Source organism: Quercus lobata, chromosome 4 (assembly GCF_001633185.2).
Source record: "Quercus lobata isolate SW786 chromosome 4, ValleyOak3.0 Primary Assembly, whole genome shotgun sequence".
In the NCBI taxonomy this organism is placed as follows: domain Eukaryota; kingdom Viridiplantae; phylum Streptophyta; class Magnoliopsida; order Fagales; family Fagaceae; genus Quercus; species Quercus lobata.
This window is the reverse complement of record NC_044907.1, coordinates 80,111,060-80,134,048: the sequence shown is the minus strand read 5'-3', so window position 1 is coordinate 80,134,048 and position 22,989 is coordinate 80,111,060. Positions and strand designations below refer to the sequence as shown.

At 34.5% G+C, this 22,989-nt stretch overlaps 1 long non-coding RNA gene across 1 annotated transcript; it reads left to right on the top strand.

The window, feature by feature from the left end:
- The first annotated feature begins 675 nt into the window (after positions 1-675).
- LOC115987482 lies at positions 676-2,566 on the top strand. The gene is made up of 2 exons (XR_004091097.1): positions 676-1,036; positions 1,873-2,566. It is a non-coding gene; the product is annotated as an uncharacterized LOC115987482 (long non-coding RNA).
- Positions 2,567-22,989: the final 20,423 nt, after the last annotated feature.

Here is a 22,989-nt window from a genome sequence, read left to right as displayed (position 1 = left end):
AAGGCTCAGTTGGTCTCCATCGCTATCATCATTAATATACTGGTTCAACGGTTCAACTAAATCTGTACCTGTAACTTGAATTAATGATCCACGGGTGTAAACAATCAATGAATTGTTTTAGATTTGAAAGGTCCCAAGCAACATAAATGATTAAGGGGGACCATCATAAGGTTAAGGTTTATTCACCTGGTCTCATCCCATGTATTTTATGTGTGGGCTGAGAGCTTGGTGTTGAACATGGAAAGGTACGTGTGCTTGGGGTTTATTCACTTTCATGGCGAATAATCATGTTGGCCATAAATTTCAGTGAAATAATATATAACCTTAGTGTATGGGCATGCAGACCGTTTAGCAAGAAGCAATTGGTCCCCACTCCCCTCCAAATTTTGTTTGTACCAATATCATTTGGAGCAAGACTTAGAAATGATACTTAGTTATTGATCTTGTTTTTTAGGTTTTTTTTTTAAAAAATTTTGTCACGTGAATTTATTTTTTCATGAGATAAAAGTATTTATTTTAGTTAAGCAATTATATAACTGAATCTTAAGAGGAAATCTAAATAACATCATCTAAATTACTTTACTTAAATTTGTTCTATCATTTCTAAAGTTAAATTAATGTTTGATAGATTCGCAATTGTTTTGTATTTCAATATTCATTTTTCAATGCATTGATTGCGAAGTTAGAAAGAGTGGTCAATTCTCATCTTTCAATGCATGAATTGCAAAGGTAAAAAGAGAGAGGTTCGAACGACAGAGTTCACTGTAATAAGAGCCTTACACAAAAAATGAAATTGAGCAGAGATTAATCACGTGAGCTCTCTGGTCCGAGTTCTCAATGGCTATTACAAGGAGGATCAACATCGGACGGTTGGGAATGATTCGAATTCTGAGAAATCTACGGCTCTGATTGATCGTGACTTGCTTGGTGGTCTAACTCTTTTTCTTCTGCAACCTCTAAGCTTGTGGTTGATTCCCAGGAATTGGACCTCGACTCGAAGGTCCCAAATGGCTGGGAAAAGCGCCTAGACTTGAAGGTTTGTCCATTTTCTAATCTGGAAAAGTTAACCTTTTCATGAAGAAAACTGTGTTCTTTGCTTATACTTTCTATTTTTATATTTGAATTTTTTTTTTTTTTAAATTTTTTTAAATTTTTTATTTTTTATGAATGGAGGATATATTGATTCGTCTATTGTGTGAAATAGTTGTCTTTGAAAACTTTCTGTTTTGTCTTTTTGTTCTCTGTTTGGATACAGAGAAATTGAAGGAAAAGGAGGGAGTGAAAATTCAGAAATTTCCATTTTTGTAATTCTTAATCATATGCTGATATAAAAAACTCCAAGTTTTTTTTTTTTTGGAGCAATATTGACAACCCAAGTTAACTCATTCCATCACAATTGTTCTAAAAAAATTGCACAACATATTTTCTTAGTCTACAACCCCAAATCTTTTAATTTCCAGGTTATAATTCATTTTTATGTTTGGCCCATGTAATAATTTGCTTAATTTCTTGGCCTTTATTGCTCTCTTTAAATGACTTTAAAGGTTTTCAATGTTAGAGGATTGGAGTAATTAAGAGCATGAAGATGTTTATTTTCCATTTATTCATTGTGGCTCTTCAATGTTTACCACTTCCGATCCCACTCTGTATCCTCTTAACAGTTTCTTTATATCATCATTAATACCCTTTTCTTTTATAAGGCAATACTCTATAGAAACTATTAAGATTAGATATATATGGTACATTTAAAAAAAAATGTGTATACCATGGAATTCTCTTGAAAGGAGTAATTTTGCTGAATGACATTAAATAATTGTGAGTAGGAGTATGTTATGCTAATGGTGAATTTGTGTGCTTTTGCAATGGTAGCAGTTAGGGAAAGTTGACCTACAAAGATATAGCACCCCAAATTCACCTTCAATCTCAGACAACAAGCACCAAATCAATTCAACAGTTCCAAGACTTCAGGATTTAAATTTTCCACCATCACCCTCGAAAATCACATTAAATCTTTTTGATGAAACTCCCCTGGATTTAACGTTGGTCTCATCATCATTGTCGTCGAATAATTATCACAGCGTATGCACTCTTGATAAGGTGAAATTAGCACTCGAAAGGGCAGAGAAAGAACCACTGAAGAAGAGAGCATCATTTGGGAAATCATCATCGTTGCCTTCATATTCATCGTCATCATCTTTGATTAGAGAAAGATTTTGAAGATAAATTATTATCATCACCAATGGCAGCAGGGTGTCCTGGTTGCTTAACTTATGTATTGATAACGAAAAATAATCCAAAATGTCCTGGGTGCAGTTCTGTTGTGCCGTTACCCCTGATGAAGAAACCTAGAATTGATCTCAACATATCAATCTGAATGATTAAAGAATGATTAAAGAATACTATGATTATGGCTTATATCCACTATTTTTAATTCTGTAGATGATAGATGAGATTAGGTTTGGGGAAATAGATTTGTTAGTAAAAAAGAATATATGTACATCATAAAGGGATGGTTCTGGTATTAGTATAGTTGATAGAAGTTTGATTCATTCAGAATCTTTTATCATATTTCGTCCTTTATATTTTAACTGTGTCATTCCCTTCTTTTTATTTTTATTTCTTTTTTCTTTTTTCTTTTTTTGTGTAGAGAAATTAAAGTAGCACTATTCTGATTTTAAAAATTTGTTGCACTTGGGTGAATTAAGAAGTAGAAATTGTGCATCTTCAAATATGGATATGGTGATCTTGTTGAATATCAATCAATTTCAATGTGAAATATCTATTGCTAACAAGGCTTCCATCCATTGCTTCGAAGCATTGGATAGAATACGATAACAACGCATGCTTAATGTGGGACACATGCCATGTCTGTGTCATGTCCAGCATATTGGAGCGTAGGACACAAGACAAATCTTTTATTTGCTTCTCCAGAAGTGTAATTAAAGGTGGATTTCTTTTAGTAATATTAAAAGTATAGTTTTTACTAGTTATTTCATCTTATGCTAAGGATGTTTCATAATTTATAAAAATCCTATGTAGATCGCAGAAATCATTTTGTTCTGTATATAAAATTCAACTCCTAATTAGAAAGTGATAATGTGCAGAATGTGCTGGTACTTGCTTGTAAAGGGCAAAGACTTTTAGAATTGTAAATGGATTAATGGTACTTGATTGTAAAGAACAAAATGAAGTCCTCTGAATCTGCACACTGCAACAATAAAAGGAATGTTCAATTCATTGTAATTTGGGGGTACTAAGGTGGAGTTAATGCCCTTTGTTCACAAGGATTGTAACACTTACAACAGCCAGTAGAGATCATTTACCTATATGGCTGGACCATTTTTGATAGTTTACGATACCTCTTTTTTTTGCTAAATTTCCCATACCTGAAATGACTTGTATGTGTTAGAATTATGTGTATTCAATTTCAACCCTTTACCAAAGTGGGTTGAAGTTGAGACAAGTATCCAGATAATCAGAAGTAAAATTGAACCAGTTAAACACTAGTAATTACACAGATCAGAAATGCTTAAGACTTTCAATCTTTTATGTGTGTGTTTAATTGTACCCAAATTTTTTTTTCTCTTATTTGAGTCTTGACATGATGTTGACCTAGGAATGAAGCCACCTCGCTTGGTTACCACAAATTCCTAGAGTTTTGAAACACATTTTTCACAATTTAGTCAATGGTGTTTTATTGGTTTGGTGGACAGTAGCTAAAGAGAGCTTGGCATGCCCAATTGCACACGAAATTCTTCAGTCACAATATCATTTAACACATTTTGGGTTCCCTAACTATAGATTTAGGCCGGTTGTAATGTTTGTATTCAATGCATAACTCATCGCTTGGACGTGTTTGATAAGCAGTCTTATCCTCAATTTTGACAAAACTTATTCTTGAACTTGAACCCATAACTCATTGCTTGGTCATAAAAACATGGAGTGCCCCTATAAAAAGTTATATAGAGCAACTTTGCTAATTTGAGTGCAAGGACAAGGAATTCATGTATTGGTAATATATAAATTGTGCTCTCATAGAGTTCATGTCACAAAAAATAGGTTTCTTTCATTTGACTATAAGTTGTAAGATGAGGTTGTACTATAACAATAATTTTCGTAGAAACAGACCAACCTAAAATATAGAATCCTTATAGAGATTTACACACTCATTCCTAACAAGGGAAAGCTTTTTACCTAGAGAATAGAGAATGACTTGTATCCATGCTCTTCTTTTATTATTATTATTTTTTTTAAAAAAAAATTATTATAAAATAATAATTTTCTTTTATTTGTTAATTGCTTCCATGTTTGGGCCATCCTCTGCATTAGAGGCCTAATAGTGCTATATTTTTTATGGGTTCTTGATATAGATTATAAAAGTGGGAACTCAGGATAGTGAAGTACAAAATTGTGGTTGCTTTGAAAAAGAAAATAAAAGATTTAGAAAAGAAAAGAAAATGTTGTACAAAAATTATGGTTGTGTGATTGTTTCCTATAAATGTTTGAAAAGAGCATTCACCTACCCTTGTCAAACTGATGTGTTTTAATTAGGTGCTGCATGAAGCTAATTGTGGCCATTTACTAGACCAAATCATTAACATACCTAACAGACAATAAATGAGAATTAATTTCATCATAGTCTTTTAAATTGCTCACCTACTTTCCCATAAGAGGGTTTTTTTTTTTTTTTTTTTTTTTTTTTGGAACAAATTTCAACAATTGTAGCATCTGGTTGGCCGACCAATGAATCACAATCAAAACTCTAAATCTTCTCAAAAATCAGTTTCCTTTGTATAATTAATTAATTTGAGCAATTAAAAAAAAATTAAGATATAATTTAGACTACTCTAGAAAGTTTGGGTAATCTGTCAATTTCATTCCTGATTCAAATTTGGTCAATCACGTCTATGAGGGTTGCATTTAATGTTAATGTAATTATTATGTACAAATCCATTGAATTTGCTCCTACCAAATGCCATATGAACTGTATTTGAGTTAAAAGCAGGCATTATTTTAGTAGAGATTTTCAAGAGAAAAAAAAGTAAAATATAAAAAAAAAATTGAGAAGAATTTTCACTAAAGTTTCAAATAACATGTATTCCATGTCACATCTGTTAGGACATATATGAATCATGTTAGGAACATATGTCAATATAGAATTGGATAGATTTAGAATGTGTTTAATGTTTCAAGTAACAAGATTTTAAGTTCAAGTGTTAAAACCATGCAAGTCTGTCCAAAAAACAAGTGAATAAGTACTGGATTTTAAAACTCGACAGCTAGCTCAATAGATAGCATCTATTGAGGTTTAAAAGGTTGTTTAAGCCTGATACTTGACAACTGCTCGATAGATAGGATATCTATCGAGATTTAAGAAAATCAGTTTTTTAAATCTGATTTCACTCCAATCAGTGTATAGATGTTTGGACTTTATTTTCTCACAACCCTAAACATATATAAGTATTGTTTTAAGGGCTATCACAACTAATGCACCTCAATGCAAAAGTTTTTCACAAGCATATTGTGAACTGGAGACATATGCCCTAGTTCATCTTTCTCTTGAAGAAGCTGTTTTGTTTGAATACCGTAGAGTTTTGTAACCAAGGAGTTTCGTGATCTTCATCGTGTTGATGAACTGATGAACTTTGCAGCCAACATCCTTCTCAAATTGGTGTGTAAGCCGCGTACTGGGATTCGTACATTGAATTGGTTAGTCATGTATTGGGAGTCGTGCATTAAAAGGAGAGATTGTCACTACAGAATAAGTCTAATTGGGTATTAAGGTAATGGTTCAACTGTAGGTTGATATAAGGTACTGAGATTTTTTTACTTGTAACCACTTGTTGTGATAATAGTAGATTCTCGGAAGTGGTGACCTTAAAATCACCCGATGGAGTTTTTGCCATGTAGGTTTTCCTCATTCATAAACAAATCACTATGTTAATTTATTTTCTGCTGCATATTAATTTAGTTCATGATTTGTTTAAGCTACCATGCTTATTGCATGTTAATTGAATTAATTAATTAACTTGGCTAATTCATCAGAAGGGATCAATACATTGTTGGCCTATCAACATCTAATATATCAAGATTGATGGATTTGGAGGGAAGGATTAGATCTATAATGGAAAATATATCTATTTGGAGGAAGGGGAGTAGAGTAGAGTAGATTTGGCAAAAAATTAGCCTATTTTCAATCAACTTTACTCTATTCTCCTTCATTCTCCCTCCCTCCCCCCCCCCCCCTCAATCCAAACGGGGTATTCTTACAGTATAGCAAAATGATGCTTTCTTTTCTCATATTCATGTTGGACCCCATTATGAATTTAATAAGTGGACCCTACAATAAATGTGAGAATAAAGGAGCACCATTCACTATGCTCCAAGGGTACCTAAGAATTACTCATTTATTACAACTGCCAAAAATCTTGTAACTTAACCAATTTATACATCTTAGGGCACATTTGGTAGGTTATAACAGTAATTACATAGTAATAGGAATAAGTATTACAAGAAATACAAGATGCTGTAATATTATACTTATTACTATTCGCTTGTTTGGTAAAAACACAACAATAGATCTCTAAAAAACAATGGAATGAAAGCATTTTAAATCAAATTTAAAATATATTTTAGGAAACATCTTACTTATATAATTATATTTCCTAAAAAATAATATATTTTTAAATTTGAAAGAGAGATTAGTTATTGTTTTATGATTTTTTATTTTCATAATTTTTATGCCATATGGAAGGTTTGTTTATCTAGAAACATATTAATTTTAGAAATTAATACACCTACTAAAGAATAACTATTCTAACCCTTTTAGAGATGAATAATTATTCTCCATTTTAATAGTTATTCATAATAAATGACTATTTATTGTAATAAAAACATAACCAAACTACTAAATAACTAAACTATACAAATAACTATTATATTACCGTGTTTATTATAGTCTACTAAACATATCCTTAGAGCTTTTAATGGAAATATTCAAGTTTGAGTCCTTTTTTTTAGGTTCTAAGTTTGTAATTATTGAATTATCTAATGAAAAAAAAAAAAGATAACAAATATAAACTTCAGAATTTTAAGGACAACATTGATTACAAACCTAAGTTTAAGAGATCAACTAAAAAATGTTTTAAGCAAAGAAGTTGAACAAAATCTTTCATTTTCTTCTGGTTGGTGAGCTATAAAAGCGATTGTACCAAAAGCTTCACATTTCTTGGAAGTCATGGAAGGATCTATACATAAAGTTCAAAAATAATTTGCAGAGAAGCATTCAGAATGGAGACATGTATGAGAAATCTCACGGTTAGGGAAATCTATTGGGAATTTTGGAATTGAAATGTATCTTTCTTTTTTTGGGTAATTCAGCTTTTATTTATAGAAACAAAACACAAATTACAAAGGAAGACCCAAAATAAACTAGCAAAGGGAAACCTCCCTACTACAGCAACCAAAACAAACTAACCATAAAACCAAAGCAAGCCAAAATAGATGGCAAAGCAAAACACACTAACTACTACCCTAACAATCTAAACAAAATCATCTATGAGGCATTACAACCAGTACCTTTAGCACAGTAGCACATAGACTAGCATTTTGGCAAAACACAGCAGCACAAGATTTCAAGGATCAAATTAAAATACTACTTGGATCAATCCCCCAATTACAACAGATGGTAGCATTCAAAAATGACTTCTTGAACTTGGTTTTAAACCCCAACCTAGCCTTGACATCCTTAATGATGCTTCTCTTTAGCTGTTCTTCTATCCAAATTCTTTCTTCATGAACTATGGCATTTCTTTGCAGCCAAATATGGTAGACCGTTGCTCACCAAGCAAGTTTGCAAGCTATTACACTTAGCTCCTTCCCTTTTAACTCTCTAACCCCCCAAGCAATCAAGTCCTCCCACACAAATTGAGCATTTGAAACTAGACATAACTTCATCATGTCATCCCAAATTCTTCTAGTGAAAGAACATTCAAAGAAGATATGATCTCTACTTTCAAGGCAATTTCTACAAAAAACACATAAGCTATCACCCAAGTACCCCCACTTAAAATGTATCTACTATCAACTATCCACCATAATAATTTTCTTTCTTTCAACAAAGACTTGCATGAAGTAGAAGGACGATTGGGAAAGCAGCAATGTCTAATAAATTAACTTTCATGATTTTGTCCCATTTTTAAGCAACCACAATTATGTTTATCTTTTTTATTTATTTATTTTTTTTTTTTGAGAATGATATGTTTATCGTTTTCAACAACAAAATAAAATAAGCAATTGTGTTTATCGTACAATAGTAACGACTTGTAGCTTTCTTGGAATGCTCGTAAAATTGGCAATGAATTATTGAAATTGATTGAGCATTTAAAAACCCATCGACAGCCATGGGCAGCTCCACTTGGAGCCCAGGAGGTTCAAATGAACCCCTTGCCGCCCCCCCCCCCCCCCCCCCCACACACACACCACACACACAACACACACACACACAAACTATATATATATGAGATGGGTTCAAGTTACATCTAGTGTAACTCTTTTAAAGTTACACATTTTTTACATCATAGATTCATAAGAGATCTAATGGCTAAAAAAAAAAAAAAATCATTAAATGCTATTGGTTTTCACTTCATTCATAATTAATGCTAGCATTTTCTCTCTCTCCTTATTTATTGTTTTTCACTTGATTAGAGAGTATATTGCCATTTTTAACGACTTGCAGAATTTTTTTTTCATAAAAAAAGTTTATAATGTATTCGAGCACCAGTCAAGATTTCTTAACTCTAGTAATTTGGGGAACTGGTAAAGGGTCTAAACAATTGAACCAACAGATTAGATATCATTCATAAACTTTTTTTATGAAAAAAGAAAAAAAAAAAAAAAAAGAGTAAAAAAGCACAATGGATTTAACAGTCATGAAATTTATGACTAACCTAATATAAGAAGGTTAACCCTAGTGTCTCGAGCTGAGAGAGATAATGCAGAATCGTGCAATTATTTTTCACCAAATATCGAATACAGCCATAATTTATAGAAAGATTAACAAAATTAGGTATATCCCCTAGAGGGATTTTTGTCTTCTGAAACCCAGAATAATTGAAAGAAACAAGATTTATAGCAGAAATCTGGATATGATTCAGAGAGTTGCAGTTTAATATCTCTAAATGCTTTAACTTGGGCAAAGGGCTAGAAGTCTTTAAATTCAATAGAGAGTTTGAGCACCCCACACATAATCTTTCAATGGATGGGCAATTAGATAAAACATAGTCGAGAACTTCCCCACTCAGTTTCACAAAAAAAGAGAAAGGTCTATTAAAGAATCAAGACTGTAACAATGAAGAAACTGACTAGTAAGAGTATAGGAGTTAGAGTAACAATGCCAAATGGACTAGAAATACAATGAGAGCTTTTTAACTCTCTTTTTTCCAGTGAAAAGAGTAGCCAATTGTCAATTTCTGATGTGAATGTCCTGTCCATGTCAAAAAAAAAAAAAAAACTCTAAATTCATCTATAGTATCGCCTTGATGCAATTCTAATACATGATTCACCCAACTATATTTACTGGAGGAGTAATATGAGTGGAAACTATGACTGGTGCTCGAATACCTTATAAACTGTTGAGAAATACCTTATGGCTTTGGAAGATTTTAAGGAAAAATCTCTGCAAGTTGTTAAAAATGGCAATATGCTCTTTAATCAAGTGAAAAATAATAAATAAGGAGAGAGAGAAAATCTAGTATTAATTATGAATGAGGTGGAAACCAATAGCATTTAATGATATTTTTTTAGCCATTAGATCTCTTATGAATCTACGGTGTAAAAAAAGTGTAACTTAACAAGAGTTACAGCAGGTGTAACTTGAACTCATCTCTCTCTCTCTCTCTCTCTCTCTATATATATATATATTTTTTTTTTTTTTTGAACTCCCTAAAATAAAATTTTGAACACCTTGATCATGGAATTTTTTTTTAAGCCTAGCTAAAATAAGTTTGAATATGATCCTCTTAACAATATCTTAGCATTTTTAAACCAAAAAAAAAAAAACACTCAATAACAAAGTAACAAACCAATTTGATTTAAAATTTGGGAAAACAAATTAATAAGTCCAATGAATCAATGGGAGATCAATGGATGAATGATTGCTTGACTATATACATTGAAAAAGATGTAGCTCGTAAGATAAATAATGAAGAAATCATTTAACAATTTCAATATATGAAACATCATAGAAAGCAATTGTAAAACTTTATGTATTTTGGTTTTTTTTTTGTTTTGTTTTTTGTGATGTCGATACATTCAAGTTTTCTTTTGTTTTAAATTTTGCATAATTTATGTTTCTTATTGACCCCCTCTAAAAAATAGTCCTGGAGCTGCCATTGTCGATAGCCACTGTCATCAAAATTGATATGCAATTTTTTCCCCTCTCTTTCACTTTTAAATAAATGGATCCACTTGCTTTTTGTTGGGTTAAGATAGTTTAACCTCGGTTAATTAATTCAATTATTCAAGTTGATTAATTTGGTCAAATTACATGCAAATCATATAGGCACCAACAAATCACCAAATAAACTAAAATGCAGTGGAAAATAAATTAACATAGTGATTTGTTGACAAATGGGAAAAATTTCTCGTAAGGCAAAACCCCATCGGGTTAAGGTCACCACTCCTAAGAATCCACTAATCAATAATAAAGCGGTTACAAGTATAAGGAATCTTATCACTACCCTAATCTATCCTAAATTACCAACTTACAATTGAACCTTCACTCCAATATCCGATTGGACTTGATCTTGTAGTAGCCTTCTTTACATTGATGCACAAATTTCCAATTTGTGACTAATTTCTTTGTACGAATCCTAGTACGTGATTAACTTTAGCAACTTGAATGATTGTTGTTGGCTATAAAGTTCTTCACTTCATCAATAATGAAGATCAGAAAGCACTTGGTTACAAAATCCTATGGCGTACAAACGCAATAGCTTCTCATAGAGAGAATTAAACTCTTGGTCTCTGTATCAGTTTGACGGCTTTTGAAAATAAGCCTTATATATGTCTAGGGTTGTGAGAATAGAAACCTTAAACAAATACATCAACATAGGCCGAATTTCAAATCTGGAAATTCTGAAATCGTAATTCTTGATAGATCGAGCTTGTGTCGAGTTATGTGTCAAGCTTCCTATTTAGTCTCAATAGTAGCTATCTGTTGAGTTTTAAGAAAACAACTTTTCTTCACTTGTTTCTTGGATCAATTTTCATGTTTTTAATACTAACACTTGATATGTTTGAACAACATATTTCTTGATGTATTAAACTCAACTTAGATCTACTCAAATACAAGTAAAGTGTGTTTTGTCAAAGGATTAACCAATTACATATAAAATATGACTCTAACAATTTTTATCAAGAGAAGCATAATCCATCTAGATCAAGGAGGTGGTATCTGTTATTAAAAAAAAAAAAAGATTTAGTAAGAGAAAATGAGTGGCTACTATGCTCGAAGGATGGTTACATTGGTGGTCTGGAGAATATCAACATAGCACATGAGTGATGCGCCAATTAGTAGGATTTGGGTGCCTCAAATGAGAATATACAAACCCAAATTTAGAGTCTACATGAAAAACAAAGTAGGAAAGTGTCCTGCCTAAAAAGAAGTGGTTAGAAAGATATCAAGACAATGGTTGATGAAGACTAGTCCAAAGGATGTTTGGCATCGCTAGTCTAAAAAATGGTTAGTAGTGATTAAATATTTATGGGGTTACTTAAACCCTATTGAAGGCTTCAAAAAAGCGGCTATTCTATATTAAAATAAAATGAAGAAAATAAGAGATTTAGAGAGAAGGAGAAAGTAAAAGTAAGGGTTTAGTCAATTTAGGCTAATGGCCTACATCTATAATAGAAAGCCCTTAGTAATTATATTTTAACTAATCTAAAAATTATGTTTTGCTTTTTTTTTTTTTAAAATACAAGATAGAAATTCTACTCTATCTAATCTAAGTGTATGTGTATGTGAATTTCCTTCCTATAGACTTGAATCTCAACTCTTCCCCCCCTCACACCCCATAAGAACTTTGTACTTGTAGAGTGACCATCATGTTTGCCAAGGGTGCGCAATGAAAAAATTATGTTTTACAATAACCCTAAATAGGGTATATACACACAATAGTTGACCAATAAAGCTATTAATTATCTCTACATCGGATAATTGATATCTCGTGATTCAAGGCATAATAACGGACCATAACTAAGATTCCTACATAATAAAACAAACAAAGAGTTTCCTAAAAAAAAACACATACAAAGAGAATACTCTAAGTCATAAAAAAATATGTGCATATAGTAAGAAACTAATGATATCAAATTTATCCAATATATATATATATATATATATATATATATATAGAAGGTGCATAAGAAAATTATTGTTAGATCAAGAGTCTCATTATTATTATTTTTATTTGGGAAAAATTATGCTGACCTCTCCTAAAATTTTATCCTATTACATTCACCTTCCCTAAATTGCAAACTATTTACATTGACCTTCCTTGGATGATATTGAAAAAAAAAAAAAAAAAAAATTAAAATCACCCCCTCCCCAAAAAGAAGGCTTTAAAAAATCATCTGATTTCTATTAGAGGGGGTGTGGATGACAATTTAAGTGGAGGGTAGAATAGAAAGTTTAAAAATTTTGAAAGCCTTTTCTTTTAGTCATCTAGGAGAGCTTGGTGTAAATAATTTCCAAACTAAAGGGAGAGTAAGTGTAATAATAATAAAAACCCCTTAAAGAAGGTCTTTTTTTTTTTTCTTTTTTTCTTTTTTTTTGAGAAATACCCTACAGAAGGTCAATTCAATTGACCCATTTTTAAAAGAAGGGCATTAGATTAAAATATTAAATACCTAAGTCAACATTATATTGGCTACCTATCATATTGTTTTTTGCACCCACACATGGGGAGCAAGAGGATTATTTGATTGAAAGTATAGAGATTTTTAAATATTTGATTATCTTATAAAGAATATTAACTATTCGTGCACAATAATATAAATAAATTGGAGTTGTGAGTGAGTTTGTGTTTGCGAAGTTGGTGTTGTTTGTGTGAGCGTGAGTTCAGTGTGTGAAGTATTATTGAGAGTGATCCTTAATCCCTTATCATTGATAATAGATTTTGGTTAGAGTTTTTTTTTTTTTTTTTTTTTTTTGAATGTTCAATTAGTGTATAAAACACCTTGAATGTTTAGATCTCCAATTTACAAATTACCAATTCAAGCTTATTATCAAACAATATATGTGCAGAACATGAACAAAAGCTAAAATAGAATTGATAAAACAATCTAAACCAAATAAAATCTCAACCACAGCAGAAATTAAATGGCAAAGATTAAGGGAAGAGAGATGGAAACACAAGGACAACACAGCGATTTGTTATCGAAGAGAAAATCGAAGTCCTCGACGTAAAACATCTTTGCCGCCCTCCAAGTGGTCAATAATCCACTAAAGAATGAAGTTGGGATACATGAACAACAAAAGACCCTCCAAGCCGAATCTACCAAGTGTACCTAAACCCTCCAAACTTCTTGCTCCAACGAGGTTATGTTGAACCTTTGTCTTTTTTAGCTTACCAGATTCCACTATAACCCATAGCATCAACCAATATCAATTGGTCCCTTCCTAACTGCTTCCTAAACACCAAATAGCCTCCTCACAGATATGGGTATTGTCAGAAAAGGTTTTAGCTAATGTACTTGTAAGGTTGAATTTTATCAACCATCTTGTTGGCTTTATTCCGTGCCAAATTTGCTTGTATTTTAGCAATTAGTAATCCTGTATTTAGGTGGGAATCATGTAAGGGTAGTGAGCGAGAGAGTGTGAAGAAATACTCAAGATTATGCAAGGATGCAGAGACTCGTGGCTGGACTTGCGGGTGACTTACGACTGGCAAGCCGTCAAAGTTGGCACATGTGTGGAGCATGTAGGGGAGCTGAAGAGTCATGCCAGTTGTTGCACTACAGAATAAAAGTCCCAGGCTGACTAGGCCGTTAGCTCACAGCTTGAACTCGCGACTCAGCCCAGTTGCGAGGTCAAGTCCTCAGACCACCTTGTTTGGGAAAAACTGACTTTTTACATTCCTTCTCACCCTATTATATATATACCCTTATACCCACGATATTCAGAGAGCTTCTAGAGAGAATTTTGAGAGAGAAACCCTGAGAAAAACAAGATTGATTCATCCACGAAAGACTCTTCAAATTCCTCTACTCTCTTCCTCTCCATTGTCAAATCCTTGAGAGGTTCATCACCAAAACATTTTCTCACCATACCCATATCTGTGAGAAGGCCATTTGGTGTTTGGGAAGTAGTTAAGAAGGGACCAATTTCATATTGGTTGATGCAATGGTCAAGTAGCGAAATCCGGTAAGCTAAAGAAGAAATAGGTTCGGCGTAACCTCATTGGAGTAGGAGCTTGGAGGGCTTAGGTAGATTGGGTAGATCAGGCTTGGAGGGTCTTTTACTGTTCATGTATCCCAACTACATTCTTTAGTGGATTATTTACTGCTTGGAGGGCAGCGGAGAGGTTTTACGTCGAGGGCTTCAGTTTCCTCTTCGATAACACATCGAGTGTTATTCTTATGTTTGCATCTCTCTTCCCTTAATCTTTTCCATTTAATTTCTGCTATGGATGTGATTTTATTTGGTTTAGATTGTTTATCAATTCTGTTTTAAGCTTATGTTCATATTCCGCACATTAATTGTTTGACATTAAGCTTGAATTGGTAATTTGTAAATTGGGGGTCTAAACGTTCATAGTGTTTTATACACTAATTGAACTTTCAATACCTCTCAAGGATTTAACAAAGGAGAGGGTGAGAGTAGAGGATTTTGGAGAATCAAAGGATGAAGATTATGGATGAGTCAATCTTGTTTTTCTCTAGGGTTTCTCTCTCAAAATTCTCTCTGCAAGCTCTCAACATTTCGTGGGTATAAAGGGTATTTATATTGGTGTGTGTTTGGAATGCGAAAAGTTAGTTTTTTCCAAACAGAGTGGACTGGCGACTTGGCCTCGCGACTTGATTAAGTCGCAAGTCCAAGCCGCGAGTTAACTGAATGGCCAGACTGGACTTTTTTTCCTGTAATGCTCCAGCTGGCGTGACTGTTCAGCTCCTCTACATGCTTCACTCGTGTGCATCCTTTGGTGACTTGCAAGCTGCGATATCCAATCGCGAGTCCCTTACTGAGTGCACAATCTTGAGTTTTTCTTCACACTCTCTCACACATTACCTTTACGTGATTCCCACCTAAATATAGGGTTTTTAAATATTGAATTACAATTAAATTTGGCACAGAATAAAGTCAACAAGATGGTTGATTAAATTCAACCTTACAATCTCTCCCTTTGGCTATTCCGTGACAAAACCCTAAAACAAACTCTAGACTTAACATATAAGTTGGAAACAGTTGAACAAAACTCACTCACACCTAACTCTAGAATCTGTGTATCTCTTGAACCATAAGAACAAGTATCTCTTGAAAAACAACAACACAATATGATCATTGTATGCAAAAAACTTGTAATGCGTATGGATCAAGCACAGTGCGATTAAGCAAAATAGAATTAAGCAATAAACCATGGTTTGACCCAAAACGAGCAATCACTATAAAATAGTGACCACAATGCTCATTCACACAAGGAATGAACATCCGGACATGTAAGCTAATAAGCTGAATGTAAAGTATCATTTGCATGTCCAACATTCAACCAATGCAACAACTCAAGGTAATTGCATTAAGGATATAAAATCCAACAAAGGGCACAAGAGTGATGTACTTAAAGAAAATGCATAACATTAATCAACAAGTACTACGCTACAAAGCAAGGGTACAAAACACAGTAAATTTAAATTGAATATAAACTTATATAAATTTAAACCAATGTACCAACAACTTTTAAAACATAATCACAAAAGCACTGTAACCATGACCAAAAGTATATATAAACTATAAGTAGATAATTGTACTGAGGAAAAAAAAAAAAAACTAAACTAGCCAAAAGTTAGGATATCCAAATGTATGTGTGAGTGTATGAGTGTATGTATCAGCTTCCTCCTCTTGAGTACACAACTCCCCCTTTCACTATGCACATTTCCCTTTGTGTTGCTCTCCCCCTTTTTGGAACGAATAGCTAAAGGCTATCCTCTAGCTTTTGCTGAATAGCATCTAGCTGTGTCTCCATTATCGTGAGATGCATTTGGACCTGATTGTTGGTGGAGTAGAGAACTTTTTCAAGTTCGGCAATACGTAGATGCAAACTTTCAAACAAATTACCCAACCTGTCAGCTTGAGGACCAGATTGTTCTTGCAGAGTGCTGGTCATTTGTAACTCAGGAGTGAAGGGAGAAACTGTATCGGTATGCATAGGTGTAGCTAAATCATGACCAGATGGAGTGGCATGGGTGAATGGCTCACTCTTAGGTGCTTTAGAGGAGTGACTCTTGCTTGCTTGGAGAGTTATCATGGATATTGGTCGAGGACGTGGCACAATTTTTCCATCTGTTGGTGGACGGACACCTTCAAGAAGCATGATCTTCATGATGAGACTACAAAAAGGAATACATGTTCGTGCTGCTGATTGAGCTGCTGTTTACCCAATGGTCTGAAAGATGTGGGCACATATGTCAATCGAAACTCCGGTAATGAGATCACATAGAAATTGTGCTCTTCCAAGATTGATGAAAGCGGTGTTAAACAATGGGTAGAGGTTGGAGAACATGATTAATTTTAGAGTCGTTAGTTCAGGCGTAAACTGGGCAGTGGCTATAGATGAGCCTTTGCTTTTAACCTCATGATCAGGCCCAAGAACTTGAAGAATGTCTTGTACCTGAAGTAGTCTATCATCATACGGAGTGAGGTCCACATTTGCTGGTCTGGTGATGTGATGAACCTTTGCAATGTATTCTAGATTGATGGAGAATTTTGTTCCTCTTACCCAACATTTCAACTCTACTTCGGTGTATCTGGCATTAGAGTAGAATTCCTTAACCAATTCATCAACCAGGTCTTCGAAATTCCCGAACAGATCAGTCCAATCTCTTGCTTCAAAAATCCTAGGGATAAATGTTGTTCCCAAGGTATCAAATTGTACTACATGTTCCACAATAGTAGGAGCATCTATAAAAATGCTTGAGTAAGTGTGTGAATCAAAGGGAGTCTTGAATCTCTTACTGCTTGAGTCTTAAGACGACTGAGACGAGCGTCGAGTCCGCTTAGCAACAGGGGATGGAACATCAATTACAATCTATTTTCCTTTAGAGGAACGGCATGACATCTGCAAAAGAAAAGACACAAAGCAGAGAACGAAGAGTAAAGACACAAGACACAAACATCAACTTGATTAGATTCAAGTTAGTCAAAGAAATGAATACACATTGATATTCAGAGAGAGATATCACTCAACCATAGAGCATGAACCAAGTCAGCAGCATGTAAACATGAGAAACAATAGTGCATTGTGTATAACTGGGGAACAAAATATGATGAATGTGCAGGCACAACAGAGAACAGTGTAATCTATGAACACTACAGGGTTACAAGTAATTGTCATTGTGATAACCTACTATGAACATGGCATGCACAACACAGCACAAGCAAGATACACAACCCAACAATGGGAATCAACCATGAAAATAACCAAATCAAGCATCAAATTAACAACTCCAACAGAACCCATATAATCAAACTCAACACAATAGACCCAAACTATATTCGAAACAACACATAACTCAAAACCCAACAATCAACTAAAAAAAATCCAAGAAAACAAGGTTATAGACATGAAATACTTAGAGAAAATAAGAAAACTCATACCTTTTCTTGAAGATTGAAGTTGAGATGTTGAAGAAAAATGGAGGTTTTTGAGAGGAACACGGTGAGTTTGAGAAAGGTTTGAAAGGACAAGACAATGAACAGTTAAACATGTTCAAGGGAAAATTGAAAAGGTCTAAAAAATTGACCAAGAAACGCAAAACATGCGTTTTTCGCGACTGAGTTAAGTCGCGAACAAGTCGCCAGGACAAGTCGTGAGACACCTGAGATGAAATTTTTGAAAAATTTGTCTAAGTTTTTTTCACGACTGGAGGTTCCACCTGCAAGGAAGTCGCAAAGGGAGCCACGAAAATTTCTGTGTAACCCTCACAACTGGAGCTTCCACTGGCGAACAAGTTGCCAGTCTGAGTTGCGAGAAATCTAAAAACCCAGATTTTGAAAAAATTTCTAAGTATTTTTTGCGACTGGGACTTTTACCCACCAATGAGTCGCGAATATCCTCTAAGTGGTGCTCGCGACTGGGGGCATGTGACTGGACTGACCCGTGACCAAGTCGCTAGAACAGGGCAACACTGTTTTTTGAAAATTTTTGACAATTTTTGCAAAAACAAAATACTTTCCAAAAACAACTAAAACACTCAAAAATCTTTTTGTGTTTGATCAACAAAATTGAGCATGTGAAAACACATTTAATCAAGTATAATCACACAAATGAATATGGCATTCGTTGAACATAAACATGTGTGATATGTGTGGATATCAACAATGAGATAGTCCTTAGTCTAATGTAAAGTTTCAATAATTAATTCAACCAAGCCATACACAATTAGCACTAAATAAAGTGACCCATTTCAATTATAGAAATATGCATATATGACCTCCCACATAACTTGATAACATAACTTTGAAGCTTTTCATTTGGCTCCATATACATCAAATCATTTGATCTTTTTGAATCATTACATCTCATTGTGAGATCGATGCCTAAAATTTTTGATATTTCAATTGCTGAGCAAGCCTTTGGCTATCTAGGCATCATACATTTAATTTTAAGTCACTTTCCCTTTTTCCTAGTCAAATACTAGAATGTGCGACAGGCTTTTGTAGCTCAATATCTCTTTTCATTTAGAGATTTACATTTGTTAAGTTCTTTAAGCAAAAACAGTAAAATAAAAGAGTGGGAAGATATATAGGCACAAGTCTATGAATGTCTCAAGATCAACAAAACCATTGACTAATCATTCATGACAAGATTGAAAATTTATTTACAACAATCACATAGATGTCAAGAGTTTTCCCACAATGATATGAATGCATAGGGAATAAGCTACGCTCGTAAATGCACAAGGCCATTAGTACAAAAGTACAAGGCAAAATATGTTTGTGACAAAACACAATAATGTTGATCAAACTTTTTAGATTTTCTACTTTTTATGTGTTTTTGGATTTTTGACATAAAAGCAAGAAAAAATTGATCAAAAAGCAACAATGTAAAGACATTTAAAACAAATGCAAACAATTTTCAACTCAAGCTAGCAAATAGCATACAATCAAGCATAGTCACAAAACATAGGAAGTATTGATGCATGGACATGTTGTAATACTTATGCATGAGTACCCCTTTTCACCCACACGTCACGTGCGTTTGGGGTGATATCCCTATAGGATTGGATACAAGTGTTAGGGCTTTCAAACCTTCTAGTGAAGCTTGCCAAGCAGGTGGTGAATGCATCAATCATCTTCATCACATCCATCACTCTAGAATCACCATCTCGACCTCTTGAATGCCCAGTAGCCCAATTCCTTTTGTCATCTCTTGGTCCTCTTAACCTTTGATCCCTTGTATTCTTCAATGCACTAAGCTTATGACAATTTGGTCTGGTGTGCCCTTGAAGTCCACAGTGATGGCAGAAATGGTTTGTTCTTGGACCTCTTTGTGATTTTGGAAGTGATTTTCCTTTAGCTTTAGGTCTGACAACTGATTGATTACGGGGCTTATTCAACACCTGTTGGTCAGCCACATTCTTCTTCTTCTCCACATTTACTTTCTCAACAGTAAGAGCAACTACAAAAGGAAGGAATTGGCCACCCTAATGATTCCTCTACAACTCCTAATGATTCCTCATCACTATGCTCCCCAAGCTCTTTTACAAGCAAACTCAAGTCGTCCGAACACTCAACATGATCAATAGTCATAAAAGCGGAGTAATTCCCTTCTCCGTCACAGCTTTCCTCTGAATCATAATTGGAAGAGTCTGAGTCACTAAGAGTGGTGGCATACACCTTGCCCTTCATTCTCAAATAATTACATTCCTTCTTGAAGCGGCCATGCCCATTGCATTCAAAACAAGTGACTCCTTGAGTGGATTGAGACTCCTTTCCATCTTTCCTTTTGAAGTCCTTTTTCTCATTTCCGAAACTTGGAAATCTCCCTTTATCGCCAAATTTTTCATTGTTCTTGAACTTCAAAAATTTTCGTAAATTTTTCACAAGTTAAGCAACATCTTTCTCGACAACATCCTCATCCGATGAGTCGTGAGCTTCTACCCTTTTATTAATCGTCTTAAGAGCAAGAGATTTGCTCTTCCTTTAGGATGGCAATGACAGCTCATATGTTTGAAGTGAGCCAATCAATTCTTGAGCTTTGATATCATCAATTGTTGTAACCTTTGCACGGAAGCTCTCTGGCAATGATCGAAGGATTTTCCTCACTATCTTCGAGTCCTCTGTTTTCTCACCCAAGTTGAACTTGCCAATGACCACCTCATTCAGCTTGCTATAGAAAGAGTCAAATGACTTGTCCTCACTCATTTTCAGCTCCTCAAACTGAGTGGTCAGCATTTGCAACTTAGTGTCTTTCACTTTCTTTGTTCCTTCATACGTGGTCTCCAATAACTACCATGCTTCCTTGGCAATAGAAATGTGAGCTATTCTGTGGAACTCATCTGGAGATACACCACAAAAAATAGTGTTCAGTGCTTTGCTATTTGCATTAGACGCCGCGAGGGCTGCCTTATCCTACGTGGATTTGGCAGCCTTCAGCCTAGTCCATCCAATATCCAAAGCATCCCAAACGGTTTCATCCATTGAACACAAAAATGCCCTCATCTTAACTTTCCAAAAGGCATAGTTACTACCATCAAAATATGGTGGAGCATTTAGAGATTGAGACCGGTCCATCTCAAACGGGGTTGAGGATTGCACTAAGGTATTTAAACCACAGCACGTGCACCTACTCTGATACTAATTGAATGTTCAATTAGTGTATAAAACACCTTGAACGTTTAGACCCCCAATTTATAAATTACCAATTCAAGCTTATTATCAAACAATATATGTGCGGAACATGAACATAAGCTAAAACAGAATTGATAAAACAATCTAAATCAAATAAAATCACAACCACAATAGAAATTAAATGGTAAAGATTAAGGGAAGAGAGATGCAAATACAAGGACAATACAGCGATGTGTTATCGAAGAGGAAATCGAAGTCCTCAGCATAAAACCTCTTCGCCGCCCTCCAAGCGGTCAATAATCCACTAAAGAATGAAGTTGAGATACATGAATAGCAGAAGACCCTCCAAGCCTAATCTACCTAGTGTACCTAAGCCCTCCAAGTTTCTTGCTTCAACGAGGTTACGCCGAACTTTTGTCTTCTTTAGCTTATTGGATTCCGCTATAACCCATAACATCAACCAATATCAATTGTTCCCTTCCTAACTGCTTTCCAAGCACCAAATAGCCTCCTAACAGATATGGGTATTGTGAGAAAAGGTTTTAGCTAATATACCTCTCAAGAATTTAACAATGGAGAGGGTGAGAGTAGAGGAATTTGAAGAATCAAAGGATTAAGATTGTGGATGAGTCAATCTTGTTTTTCTCTCAAAATTCTCTCGGCAAGCTCTCTACATTTCATGGGTATAAGGGGTATATAACCCATAGTATCAACCAATATCAATTGGTCCCTTCCTAACTGCTTCCCAAGCACCAAATAGCCTCCTCACAGATATGGGTATTGTGAGAAAAGGTTTTAACTAATGTACCTCTCAAGGATTTAACAATGGAGAGGGTGAGAGTAGAGGAATTTGGAGAATCAAAGGATGAAGATTGTGGATGAGTCAATCTTGTTTTTCTCTAAGGTTTCTCTCTCAAAATTCTCTCGGTAAGCTCTTTACATTTCATGGGTATAAGGGGTATTTATACTGGTGTGTGTTTGGAATGCGAAGAGTTAGTTTTTCCCAAACAGAGTGGACTTGCGACTTGGCCTCGCGACTTGACTAAGTCACAAGTCCAAGCTGCGAGCTAACTGAATGGCCAGACTGGATTTTTTGTCCTGTAGTGCTCCAGTTGGCATAACTGTTCAGCTCCTCTACATGCTTCACTCGTGTGCATCCTTTGGCGACTTGCAAGCCGTGAGATCCAATCGCGAGTCCCTTGTTGAGTGCACAATCTTGAGCTTTTCTTCACACTCTTTCACACACTACCCTTACATGATTCCCACCTAAATAAAGGGTTTCTAAATGCTGAATTACAAGAAAATTTAGTATGAAATAAAGCCAACAAGATGGTTGATTAAATCCAACCTTACATTTTTTAATAAGAAATGCGTGCTTTTATTAAGGTGAAAATAAAAACATTACATCTTGAATCAATGCGGATTCAATCATTATAGGATTTTTCTCTATCCAAGCTACATAATCCAAAATATTCTTAGGATAACAAGCCAAAAGATGAACAAGGTGATTGCCCTAACGCTTTACATGAGAGACTTCAAACCTTCTAAAATCTTGCATTTTAACTCGGATCCCATCAATGACTTTGCTAATCGATACATGTGGGTCACTAAATCCCCCCATTGCCTCCGATACAATCTTTGAGTCATATTCGAGAATAATATCTCTTATACCAACGTCCTAGACAAATTGCACACCCTCCTCCAATGCTTTTGCTTTTGTTTCAAGGGGGCCCAATGGAACTGGTAATTTCTTGCTTAGTGTTGCCTCTACTCGACCCTCATTATCACGAATCAAAACCCCAACTCCAATAGCTTTGGAGGTGCTAAAAATTGCTCCATTCACATTCATTTTGTATCAAGGTGCATCTGGAGGTTTCCAACGAGTTTCGTCCTCAGTTGTTGGTTAGAGTTTTTTTTATAGA